Source organism: Impatiens glandulifera, chromosome 1, assembly GCF_907164915.1.
Source record: "Impatiens glandulifera chromosome 1, dImpGla2.1, whole genome shotgun sequence".
In the NCBI taxonomy this organism is placed as follows: domain Eukaryota; kingdom Viridiplantae; phylum Streptophyta; class Magnoliopsida; order Ericales; family Balsaminaceae; genus Impatiens; species Impatiens glandulifera.
Genome location: NC_061862.1, coordinates 153,701,270 through 153,713,593, shown reverse-complemented (window position 1 = coordinate 153,713,593; position 12,324 = coordinate 153,701,270). Strand labels below are relative to the sequence as shown.

The 12,324-nt window shown below is 30.8% G+C and overlaps 2 non-coding genes across 2 annotated transcripts; both read right to left on the bottom strand.

The window, feature by feature from the left end:
• Window positions 1-9,120: 9,120 nt before the first annotated feature.
• Window positions 9,121-9,193, bottom strand: TRNAK-CUU. Its single transcript has one exon. It is a non-coding gene; the product is annotated as a tRNA-Lys (tRNA).
• A 2,335-nt stretch (window positions 9,194-11,528) lies between these two features.
• Window positions 11,529-11,757, bottom strand: LOC124923224. Its single transcript, XR_007098226.1, has one exon. It is a non-coding gene; the product is annotated as a small nucleolar RNA U3 (small nucleolar RNA).
• Window positions 11,758-12,324: the final 567 nt, after the last annotated feature.

The following is a 12,324-nucleotide window of genomic DNA, read 5'->3' as shown; positions in this document are numbered from 1 at the left end:
TATTTATACATTGTTTTATATATTACATTTTATTATGGTAATAAGTTATCGTTTTAAATGTGTATATATTCATTGGTTGACAGAGTCTAGTCAAATATGAAGTATAAGTTGTCTCTAGAAAGAAGACAAAAGGTCATAAAAGCGGTACAACAATGAAATGGCGCATTGATGCAGTGGTTCAAAGTTCAGACGCAATGGTGCGTGACGGAGGGGAGGTCCCCTGTTCAAATCCAACTGATAAGATGATTTCTTTTGTAGAAATCAGACGTGATAAAATGACATTAGTCATTTACGTTGATTTCTTTTATAGAAATCTGATGTGTTATAAAATGACACTAGTCATTTATGTTGAAACCATTCCAATTTCTTTTGTAGAAATTATGAGTTGAATGGGGGTAGTCAATGATTTCTTTATAGAAATCAGATTTGTCAAAATGACTCTAGTCATTGATATTAAAACCATTTCAATTTCTTGTGTAGAAATTATGAGTTGAATGTGTAGTCAATGATTTCTTGGTAGAAATCAGACTCATTAAAATGACTATATCCATTAATGTAGGAGATGAATGAGGTAGTTAATGATTTCTTTATAGAAATCAGAATTGAGTCATTGATGTGAAAATCATTATAATTTCTTGTGTAAAAATTATTAAATGAAATGATATGGGGCACTATAGAAATTATGTGATTCATAATGACAGAAAATAAAGGTCATATGTATAATGAGATTAAATAAGTTATTTGTTTTAGAACTTATTCTAATCATGCATTTAAAGAGACAGGACTATGTTAGTCGAAATTGTCTTCGCAAAAATTGTCTCGGTGAGAACAATCTACTCAGATTTATTTTGAGCATGCATAGTCGCTTCACGCCGATTATTGTTCAAAACATGGCAATGTAAGTGCTTCGATTAATATATGAAATATATTTGATTATGTGTTAATTGATTATTAATATAAATCATGCATATTAGCTAATAATATGATGATTCATGTTATTCATACTAAGTATGATTATCTAGAAATTTATATATATATATATATATATATATATATATATATATATATATATTAAAATTTATTTTCTATCTATTTTTATTTTAATAGATAATTTTGAAATTTGTCACAAATCATGTGTTCTTTGATTGACAAAGAATTGTTATAGAATGTTAAAGGTCATCTAATTAATTAAGAAACGAATAATTGATGACATGAATATTTATTTTTATAATTAGTTAGTTTTATATTCGATTAAAGATAAATGATCAACATTCTAATTAAGTGTAATAATTAATATTCTAATTAATTATTATGTATTTTTTAAACGGTATTTTTAATGATAAATGAAGTTGTATATATATTTGTTTAAGAATATATATGATATATTATTTATCTGATTACGTTTTTATGTTATTGACTATATATATATTATAGTTGTTTTGTCATCGTGGTGACTAAAATTAAAGAAGAATAATATATAATATCATATATATGGATATATTAATTTTGGTTTAATATAATATATTTGATAATTTTGAAATCAAATAATTACAAGCAAAGTATTGTTTGATTTAAGAATAATGTGGCAAACGTGCCGATATTACGGGATGCAAACATGCAACCGGAAATAAATGTTTAAGCGACTTCGGTCAAAAATGCTTGAAACATTATGATTTCTTTTGTATAAATCATGTGATACGGTGAATATTTATTTGATTAAATATTCTAATTTCTTTTATAGAAATGAAGTGTTGAAATAAATATTTTAATTGATTAAATATTTAATTTCTTATGTAGAGATTATGTGAAAAATGATTTATATATGAATAAACATTCTAATATCATGTATAAAAATTATATTTTATTTAATTAAATATTTATGATATAGTTATCTTATTCATTGTATGATAAGTATAACAAAAGAAGTTTGTAAAAGAATTGTGTGACAATTTCTTGATTAGAAAATCATTGATTTAAATCATATAAGTGTGTGATTTAAAAAATGGTACCAACACAAATGTGGGGGCAAATATTTTTATTGATTATAACACAAAAATAATTGTGTATATTATGATAAATAAAAAAATAATTTATTGTTAGAGAAATATGTTCTCTATAAAAGATAAAGTTGCGCAACTTTACAAAAAGAAAGAAAATAACAAGAAAATGTCTTGTTTATATTTGCTGAGTTGGTGTTCAAATCGATATTTTAGATTTGAGGATTTTGAAATCAAAAAACGTGTCATATTTTGACATTATTTTCATAAAACTTTGAAGAACCAATGTCTTCAAAAGGATTTTATGAAATAAATGAAAAAGAAAGTTTATAAAGTCATGATATGACTTATAACAAATTTTATAATAATGATATGAAAATTTGATCATACTTTTATTAAAAAGTGGATGTGACAATTATATATATCATGAAGACAATAAAAATTATTTCATTACGTGTCTTTTGTACGATATTTTTATCGTTGAAAATTACGATAAAAATGATTAAATCCATTAAGGATTTGAATTGCACTACACGAAATATCATGTTGTTATCAAATGATATATTGATATTATTAAATGAAAGACTTTACATCTTAAAGTGAATATGATTATACTTAGAAGTGCAATCTACGTATGGAAATCTTCTAAGAAACTTATGATGGATAGATTAAACGTTATAATCTATATTTTTGACTTATGTCGAAAAATAAAATATTTTTATGTAAAATATATAATCGTTTACACGAAGGCAGAATAGTTCAAAGACATTTTGTCTACTAGTTAGCCAAGTAAACAATATTTTCATAAAAAAAAATTAAATGATAAGCATGTACGAATGATTATGCTTCTTATTAGAAGATGTTCCAAGGTTAACTAAGAATGTATCAACATAAATTTCTAATTATTGTGATAGTAATTAGAAATTGGACAAGCTTAGAGTCAGTGACAAGTCTAGACATACACGTCTTAGACATAATGTCATTAGACTATACTCTCTAATGGAGTTATCAAATTTGACTATGTAAGTCAAAGATAACATTGTGGATCCACTAATCAGATTATTGAATAGAGAGGTAGTTTGAAGTCTTTTGAGACATTAGCCTAATATAAGTTGGTATGAAAGAAAACCCAACCTATACAGACTGGAGATCCCAAGAACTAGGTTCAATAGGACAACCTAGTTGTACTGACTTGGAAAGTTATTGTTGATGATTAATCCTATAACAAAACAATATATATTTTGACGAGGATAAGTATATTATTTTTAATGATTCTTTGTGAGCAAAGAGATCACCTATGTGAGGGAGAAGTGGGGCCGCTTCGAAAGAATTGCACGGCTCAACTCTAGACCCTCTCACAGAACCAGGCGCGTGTTCCATGGCCAAAACGGACACAACCATGAAAGCTTGACATGTATCAGGGAGAATTCTATGTGAAAGTGTGTAATCGCTTACACAAATGGCAGAATAGTTCAAGGACATCGAGTCTACTAATCGGCTAGTAAAGTTATATACTTTCATAAGGGAAGGTTCAAAGGGTTACACCTACCTATCCTATGTAGAATTCAACTGTTGAACCTTACACCGGGTTAATCTTTCAATTTCCATTAATGTGGGGGATTGTTGGAATTTTTAAACTAATTCTATAAATTCTATTAATGAATGGAAATTAGAATATGAGTAATAAAATTAAATCAATTTCATGTGAAATTCAAATGTGAATTATAGGGTGAAATTTGATCCAAATGTTTGAATTAATTAATTTAAATTAATTAATCAAAATGCCTTGATGACCAATTAACAAAATATTGTTAATTTGTAGTGTGACTTACATGAGTTTGTTATTATTATTAATTGTTATGATAATTTAATATTATTATTAACAGATTAAAAAACCATGTAACGTGAGTATTGCAAAATAAATGTCTTCATTAATTTTGGCAAACAATTATCCTTCATTAAGAAGAAATATTAAGGCAAATGAAGAGACAAGCAATATCAACCGTTGGATCAATTGATGATTTAATTAACAGTTTATTATTTCAACAATCTAAATAGGCATTCTATCCCACACCATTCGATGGACAAAAAACCACATCACTTCATCATCCTAATTTTTCTCACTCTAGAATTCCAAAAGCCCTCTTCTTATTTTGTGAGTGTTCTTCGAGTTCTTCGCTCGATATTTTCCATTGAAACCCGGTGATAGTTCAGGTACACTGATCAAGCTCGACGAGTAATGATTTCAGTGCAGAATCACTACTGGATTCGTTGTACCCTAGGAGACATCCATCTACGATAAGCTCCAGTACAAACGGGAGATGGTGGAACTGTTTTAAGGGAAATGTGTCAAGCACATGTCTCGAATCAACATCTTAATCGGTGATTTCGTTCTTTGTATATCTTATTTTATTTTTATTTATTTGTAACACCATTTTATATATATATTCTGTTATTTCAAGACAAGATATCTAACAATACAATGAATCCAGTAGTGATTTAGATATCTTGTCTTGAAATAACAGTTTTGGACCAATGTTGCGATTGCGGTGAAATTGATGCCTCCATTGATGCGTCTATTGAGAATTTGTGACACTGATGATAATCTGCAATGGGATATGTCTAAAAAGGCATGCGTAGAGAACGTAAAATAATGAATAATATATTTTTGAATAAAAAGAGACTTTACAAGACTTATACGAATATCATCAAGGCTATGTGGATATGTATGTTTTGTCAACTTATTCACATGCTAATATACCAATTGAATCTCGCCTTTCGGTATTATTAGAACACTTACTGTAATAAATAATTTTTTATTCAAGCTATACTTGATTTTGAAACCTTACAAAAGAGGATAGACAAGATAGATGAGAAAATATTATTTCATTGAGTTGAACACTTTAAAAATCGTAGATTACCATCTTTTGCACATGAAATGACATTTGAATATGTCGAAGTCTCAAATTTTGTATGTAATTCATAACTTTGGTATAAATATAAATCATTTTATCTTTTATGTTTATCTATTATGGATAATTGGAAATAATTTTTAATAGATGCATAGTGGAAGTCATTTGAAGAAAGTACCTCAACTTTGCAAAAGTTCAAAATTAGATTTCTTAGTCAAACATCTTCATCGGGTTATGAGCGTAATTGGAGCATATTTGATTGGATTCGTTCAAAAAAGAGAAACAGACTAGAGCATGAAAGACTTAATGGCTTGGTATATATTCATTATAACTTATGTTTGCAGAATATGTATGAATGCATTGTCAAAAACTTAATGACTTAATGAATATCTTATGTTATTACTAAACAATGTTTTAAATTATAGGTGCAATCGTGCAAGACAATCATATGATCTTATTGATTATGAATCAATTGATAAGAAATAATAATTTTGGATCATTGAGCAAGAACCAGAAGCAGATATTGGTATAAATGAATTAGAAACAATGCTAGAGGAAGCACCCGTTTGTGTTAAAGAACAAAATGAAAATGTGGGAGTAGGTTTGTTTCTCATTACAGGTTTGTAATATTTCTCATATTGTGATTTTGTGATATTGAGATGTTCTTCAATATAAAATATTAACTTACTAATATTGTTAAATATTGTATAAAGATGATATTTTAGTAATTCCTATTACTGAACGGATTGGGAGAATGAAGATTGGCTAACACAACCATTTCTATGACAAGAACCGTATGATTTGAATATTCAATATTGTGGTTGGATTATACATTGGATGTTGACAATGTTGTTGTTGTTAATGTTATTGACTTATTATAAGTATATTTGGTGTGATTATTATTTTGATTATAGATAATTAGAGATATTTGGTGTTATTGTTGTTTTGATAGTAGAAAATTATAGATATTTGGTATGATTGTTATTTTGATTGTAGTGAATTATAGATATTTGTTATTTTGATTGTAGAGAATTATGAATATTTGGTATAATATTTGAAAATTGGATTTCGTATAATATGCTTCACCCCTTTGTTTATGGTAGGACTCAAACGACCCTTTATTAAGCTAAGCGGAGTAAAAAAAACGAAGGACGCTCCCTAGTAGGCAAATCCCTTGAAAGATAGAAAGCCGACAAAATGCTTTACCTTTTTTTCAACGCGCAAAGATTCCCGTGCGATGCACACATATAAACATATAAATAAATAAATTTAATAAAAAAATGTAATAATATATATTCAATGTTTAAATTTTTTAATAAATCACGAATAATATATTAAAATAAAAAATAAAATACTCTCATTCCACATTTTATTACTTCGGTAAAACAACTTATCTTCTCACATATCTCATCACATAATTTTTCCAAAATGAACCTCTCATCTCGTGACCTTATACTTTCACTTTGGTCTTGATTTATATTTTTTAACATTTAGCATTGTGACCTCACACTTTGGTCAATCAAATATTTGATTCATATTTTTTAACCACTTTCAATTGATATTGGCCTATTATCCCTTGACAAACCACATGTGATTAGTTAAAATGTTGTACTTGTTTTGTTAGGTTGCAAGTTCGAAACATACTGTTACGACTTGTTTCGTAAGGTGTGTTTTGGGTTCAAGAATCACGTTCTTGATCTATAAGACCGGTGAAATTCTACAATCAAAGGGCAGCGGAAGGTTTTCGATAGAGAATTTGGGGGGAAGGGATAGAAGAATCAAGGGTGCGAAGAGAAATACTGTTGGTCTATACCAAACAGTCCATAATAATAATAATAGACGAATAGGGGCGAAGTCATATCTTCATCATTCTATTCATGGGTCCTTGGGGAAGAAAGATCAGCCTTATATAGGTGATGTCTTGCCCCAAAATATTCGGTTACAACAATAACTAGAAAATAACAGAATTCGGTTTATAAAGTAGAAAAGGAAAGCAAAACAAAATAATAAAACAACAAAACAAAAATATGGCCCATGTGCACACTAGGACCGAGACCGGGTGCCGGAAAAGGTTGCTGGAATTTATTCTAGGACCGAGGCCTTGATTTTAGACCCTAACACATACATATAGCATTTTTAATTTTATTTTAACCGTTTGAAGTTTATGGGCGGGTCAACCCACAATCCGATCCAAATATCAATTTACTCTCACTATATACTTCCAAATTAAACACAACTCTCGACCCGACAATCCGAACACTTTGAAAATTAAGCATCATTATATATATATATATTGGTAAATTATTGAGTTTAATTAGTATTTATTTGGTTATTTTTCATATGCCTAAATGATTATATATGTACTAATATATTTAAATTTATTTAAAATACAAATAAAATCCGGTCCAATCGGTTTGACCGAAATACGCTAAAAAAATCGGGTTAATGAACGAAACGGTTTTCAGAACAATGAACATGACGCAATTATTTATGAGCAAAATATTCAATAATATGATGAACAATTGGCCTACTTCTTCTTCCGTTTTGAGAACATTGATATTCTTAGCCCCAAAATTGCACTACCAAATGGAGATGTTTTATTATTCTCTTTAATATTATTATTATTCTTATATTTGTTGCCACTTTCTTTTAGGGGATTATATTTCTCGGTATCTCTTAACATACGCAACAACTCTGTAGCTATCACCATTCCTTTCTCATTCCCATAATTGGATATACTAACCAATCCAGGAATCACCCCTTTATTGATGACCAACTGTATGTACTCAAACCAACGAGAACACAATGTTAGGAGAATCCATGACGACGAAGACGTGTTTTCCTGCACCTCCTCATCGTAAAATTGGAGTGCCTCTGCTACGAAACCGATGCCTCTATTTGTTTCAGCTATAGAAACCAGAGAATCATCTTTCTAAGACATGTATTTCAAGATTCTCATGCAGTATCTTGCTAGTATTGCATCTTAAAAGAAGGAACCAATTGAGGGACATAGCAGAAATAAAATCCATATAAAAAATTTATAAATGAAATAATATATGTAACTATAATATATATATATATATATATATATATATATATATATTATGAAAAATTATAAAATCACCTAAAAAAGGAAATTATAGATTCTCAATCGAACTACTGAAGTTGTATCCTGCAATTTTTTATTGAATAAAAACTCATCGATATCTATCAATGTAGTAACTCTTTTTCAATGTAGATAATCATAGAAACTGCTAAAATTCTTCTTCCATCCTATTCCGAAGAGATGTTTTAAGAAGTTTCATAACTGAGAATGATCGTTCCATTGTTGCAGTAAAAACAGAGAGCATTAAAACAAGACGAATCAATCTGTCAATTAAGTGATAATGATGTGCTTTTTCAGTCTCTACAAATCGTCGACATAATTCCGAAATGGTAAAAATATTCTGAAACCTTCCATGATTAACTATATCAAGCTTATAATGCTCCAACTGACTTCTCAAATAATATAGTTCTTGACCACTAAAATCATTAGGATAGAAGTTTTCTGCAACATTGTGAATATCATTAGCATTAAACAACTTAGAGTTGCCTCGAGGTTCCAAAGTATAGCTAAGTTTAAGAAGTTCTACAGCCTCATCATCAAATCTGTTATTGAGTTCCTCAATTTGATAATCTATTACAGCATGAAATACGTCAAAACAGTGATGATGTTCAACTGTAATAGAATCTCTTTGCTGACATGAATGTCTTGTAGTTGATCTATAACAATCATATTAGGTATCTCAATACCATTATTTTTACAAACTCTAATGATTATCATAAGTTTCTGTTCTCAAAGTATCGTATTGTAGTTGTCTAGAAATGAATGATTTAGAAAAGTCTGAACTGACAATGATCAATTCTTAAAGGCGATAGATGTCTATTGTTAATTAAGTTATGGTAATATATATTTTGAACAATCTCTTTTCAATCCTCCTCTTATGGGTAGAGCTTCATTTGAACTAAATTCAGTTTAGCCGAATCATTTATTGTATTGTTGGAAATAAGGCAGGACGGGGTGGAAACGACCCCCCACTCCCATGTGTAATAAATAAATTATGGCATTCAAAATGACACATGATCGGTCTTTGATCCCCACACAACCCATATGGGCACTTTGCTTGGATTTTAAATTTAAAAAAAAAATTGAATGAAAAACAAAAACCATACGCCCACCGAGGGGCTCGAACCCTCGACCACAAGGTTAAGAGCCTTGCGTTCTACCAACTGAGCTAGACGGGCTTGGTGTTGTTTTAATTTTATTTTATTATAACAAAATCAATCTGGGCCAGCCAGAACAAGCTACAACAAACTAAACAGTATTCTGATAGCTTGATCTTGAAATAACGGAAGTAACCGTCCCTGATGAAACAATCTTCGATATATAACATTCGTGTGAAGATAACACCTCTGTTATTGACAAACCTTCTACAATCACTCCAATCAAATCTGAGCTAAGAATCGACGCTAAAAGATCATATGCATCTTCATGGAAGTTAAGTGAACTGCTCGGGCATGTTCTCAGTAATGACAAGAACAGCTGAGCTCCATTCCTCAGGGCTCCTAAATCAGACAATTCTTTTGCACGCTTCATAAACGTGAGAAGTTGATAAACGTAATTCTCAGAAGATCTAAAATCTTGTTTCATGGCGAGATCACCAACCACCTGACACTGAAAATCCCATGGCAGTTCATCTAAATTAACTAATAACAACAGCTTTCCGTCCATTTCATGATTATTGGGACAAGATTGAGTTCTTCGAGATTTAATCTTACTGCTCGCGTCAACTGGAAGATATAAATCATTCAAAGAAGGAAACGATTCTTCAGAACGCAAGCTGCCATGATCTTTCTCTGTGATTATCAATTGACCGTAATTCCTTAGCAGATTGAGAAGATAGACTAAGATCTGTTTCTTACCCTGCTCACGAGAAGAAACTTTATCAAGAAGCATCTTTATAGAAATGCAAGCTCATTGAAACAAGAAGCAGACTTTTCATTGGATGTGGATTGTTGGAGAAATGTCCGGATGATTTTCCCAGCCGCTTCTTCAGATGAATCGAAGATGAAAGTAATACGACTGAGATAAGATATTATTGCCAGATATCTGCAAATTGAGATGAAAATTAGTATATCTTCTTCCTCAGAATACAAGTCAATAACTCAGAGATATATTTCAAACCTCAGCAGCTAATATTAAAGGAACTGAATTTTGAATCTGGAACAAACACTGTTCCAGTGCATTTCTCAATTTTTTACATCTTTGAAGTATCAAATCACTAGTTAATGCCTGGAATATAAGTTTGAGAAATGTTGTGAAAGCTAAATAGAGTTTACTTGACTCTGCACAGTATTGACTTTGCATTATCAATTGAAGTTCTTAAAGAACAAAGAGCTCGTCTCCCAGAAGAACATCCAGGACGTGAAGTTTCAATTCTTGGAAATAGAGTTATGATTTTTCCCATCAGTCCTAGTAATTCAATCTTTGTTTCCAAATATGCCCATTCAAAAGATAAACACCCTCCAATTCATTAATCCATTGTTGTAAAAATTTGCAGGAAAAACCAAAAAAACAAATCATTGTGAGGTTTTATTTCATTGTCTTCATTTCGTGTTGAACTCTAACACATTCATATCGAAAAATATAACACCCTGAAAAGACAAGACCTCAATTCTTGGAAATAGAGTTATGATTTTTCCCATCAGTCCTAGTAATTCAATCTTTGTTTCCAAATATGCCCATTCAAAAGATAAACACCCTCCAATTCATTAATCCATTGTTGTAAAAATTTGCAGGAAAAACCAAAAAAACAAATCATTGTGAGGTTTTATTTCATTGTCTTCATTTCGTGTTGAACTCTTACACATTCATATCGAAAAATATAACACCCTGAAAAGACAAGACCTCAATTCTTGGAAATAGAGTTATGATTTTTCCCATCAGTCCTAGTAATTCAATCTTTGTTTCCAAATATGTCCATTCAAAAGATAAACACCCTCCAATTCATTAATCCATTGTTGTAAAAATTTGCAGGAAAAACCAAAAAAACAAATCATTGTGAGGTTTGCAAATCCAAAAAAACAAATCATTGTGAGGTTTTATTTCATTGTCTTCATTTCGTGTTGAACTCTTACACATTCATATCGAAAAATATAACACCCTGAAAAGACAAGACCCAACTACAGGAATTAGGGCAGGGGAAGATAAAAAAGAAAAGAAAAAGTGAGCCTGTCAGACAACCGCTAGACCAACCCAGCCAGGGCCGAAGCACTGGCCGAGAACGATCCTCTACAGCAGTGTCGACCACAGCCGAAGCAGGTGGCCAGCAGCGCCGTTAATCACGCTCCAATTCATTAATCCATTGTTGTAAAAATTTGCAGGAAAAACCAAAAAAACAAATCATTGTGAGGTTTGCAAATCCAAAAAAACAAATCATTGTGAGGTTTTATTTCATTGTCTTCATTTCGTGTTGAACTCTTACACATTCATATCGAAAACAATAAGACCCTGAAAAGACAAGACCCCAACTACAGGAATTAGGGCAGGGGAAGAAGATAAAAAAGAAAAGAAAAAGTGAGCCTGTCAGACAACCGCTAGACCAACCCAGCCAGGGCCGAAGCACTGGCCGAGAACGATCCTCTACAGCAGTGTCGACCACAGCCGAAGCAGGTGGGCAGCAGCGCCGTTAATCACGCTCAGGTCTAGCAGCAATATCTCATCAACCAGACATAGATTCCTGTCTCCTTAGAAATCAAGGATACAGATGTACGAGCCTATAGAACAGATCCTGTTCAAGTAAGGTCGTGACTCATGTTCTCAAAACTTCTTAATATATAGTACAGAAACTTAGGTTATCTGGGCAATGTGGGATATAAACTAAACATCAGATAACTTAAGGACTTGCTTGGAATATGGTAATATTTAATTAAATAAAATGATCAACACAATTTTTACACCATAATTTATCCACAAATAATCCATATAAATATTTATTTACCCAAACAAGATTACACTAAAATAACCCCAAATTAACCCAAAAAGCTCTAAAGAGTTAAGAGATGAAACTGTGATAGAGTTAAGATCATACTAGTATAGGGGGTAATTTCTCATATTCAAATACTCTCTCCTATACTATATTGTCTATATACTAGCTAACTTACCAACCCTGCAGCTGAAGAAGAGATTGACATGCAATATCAGAAGGTGTTGTTTCCATTGGAGCTAGAAACTGAATTCAATGTTTTTCTATAATTATTAGCTTTACTTTCACCTTCTTCAAGTATTACACACCTTACCCCTTTTGCTAAGAAGGCCTCAAATTGAAAAGGTTTGGGCTCTTAGGACATATTTTGACACAGTAGAAAGAGCATAT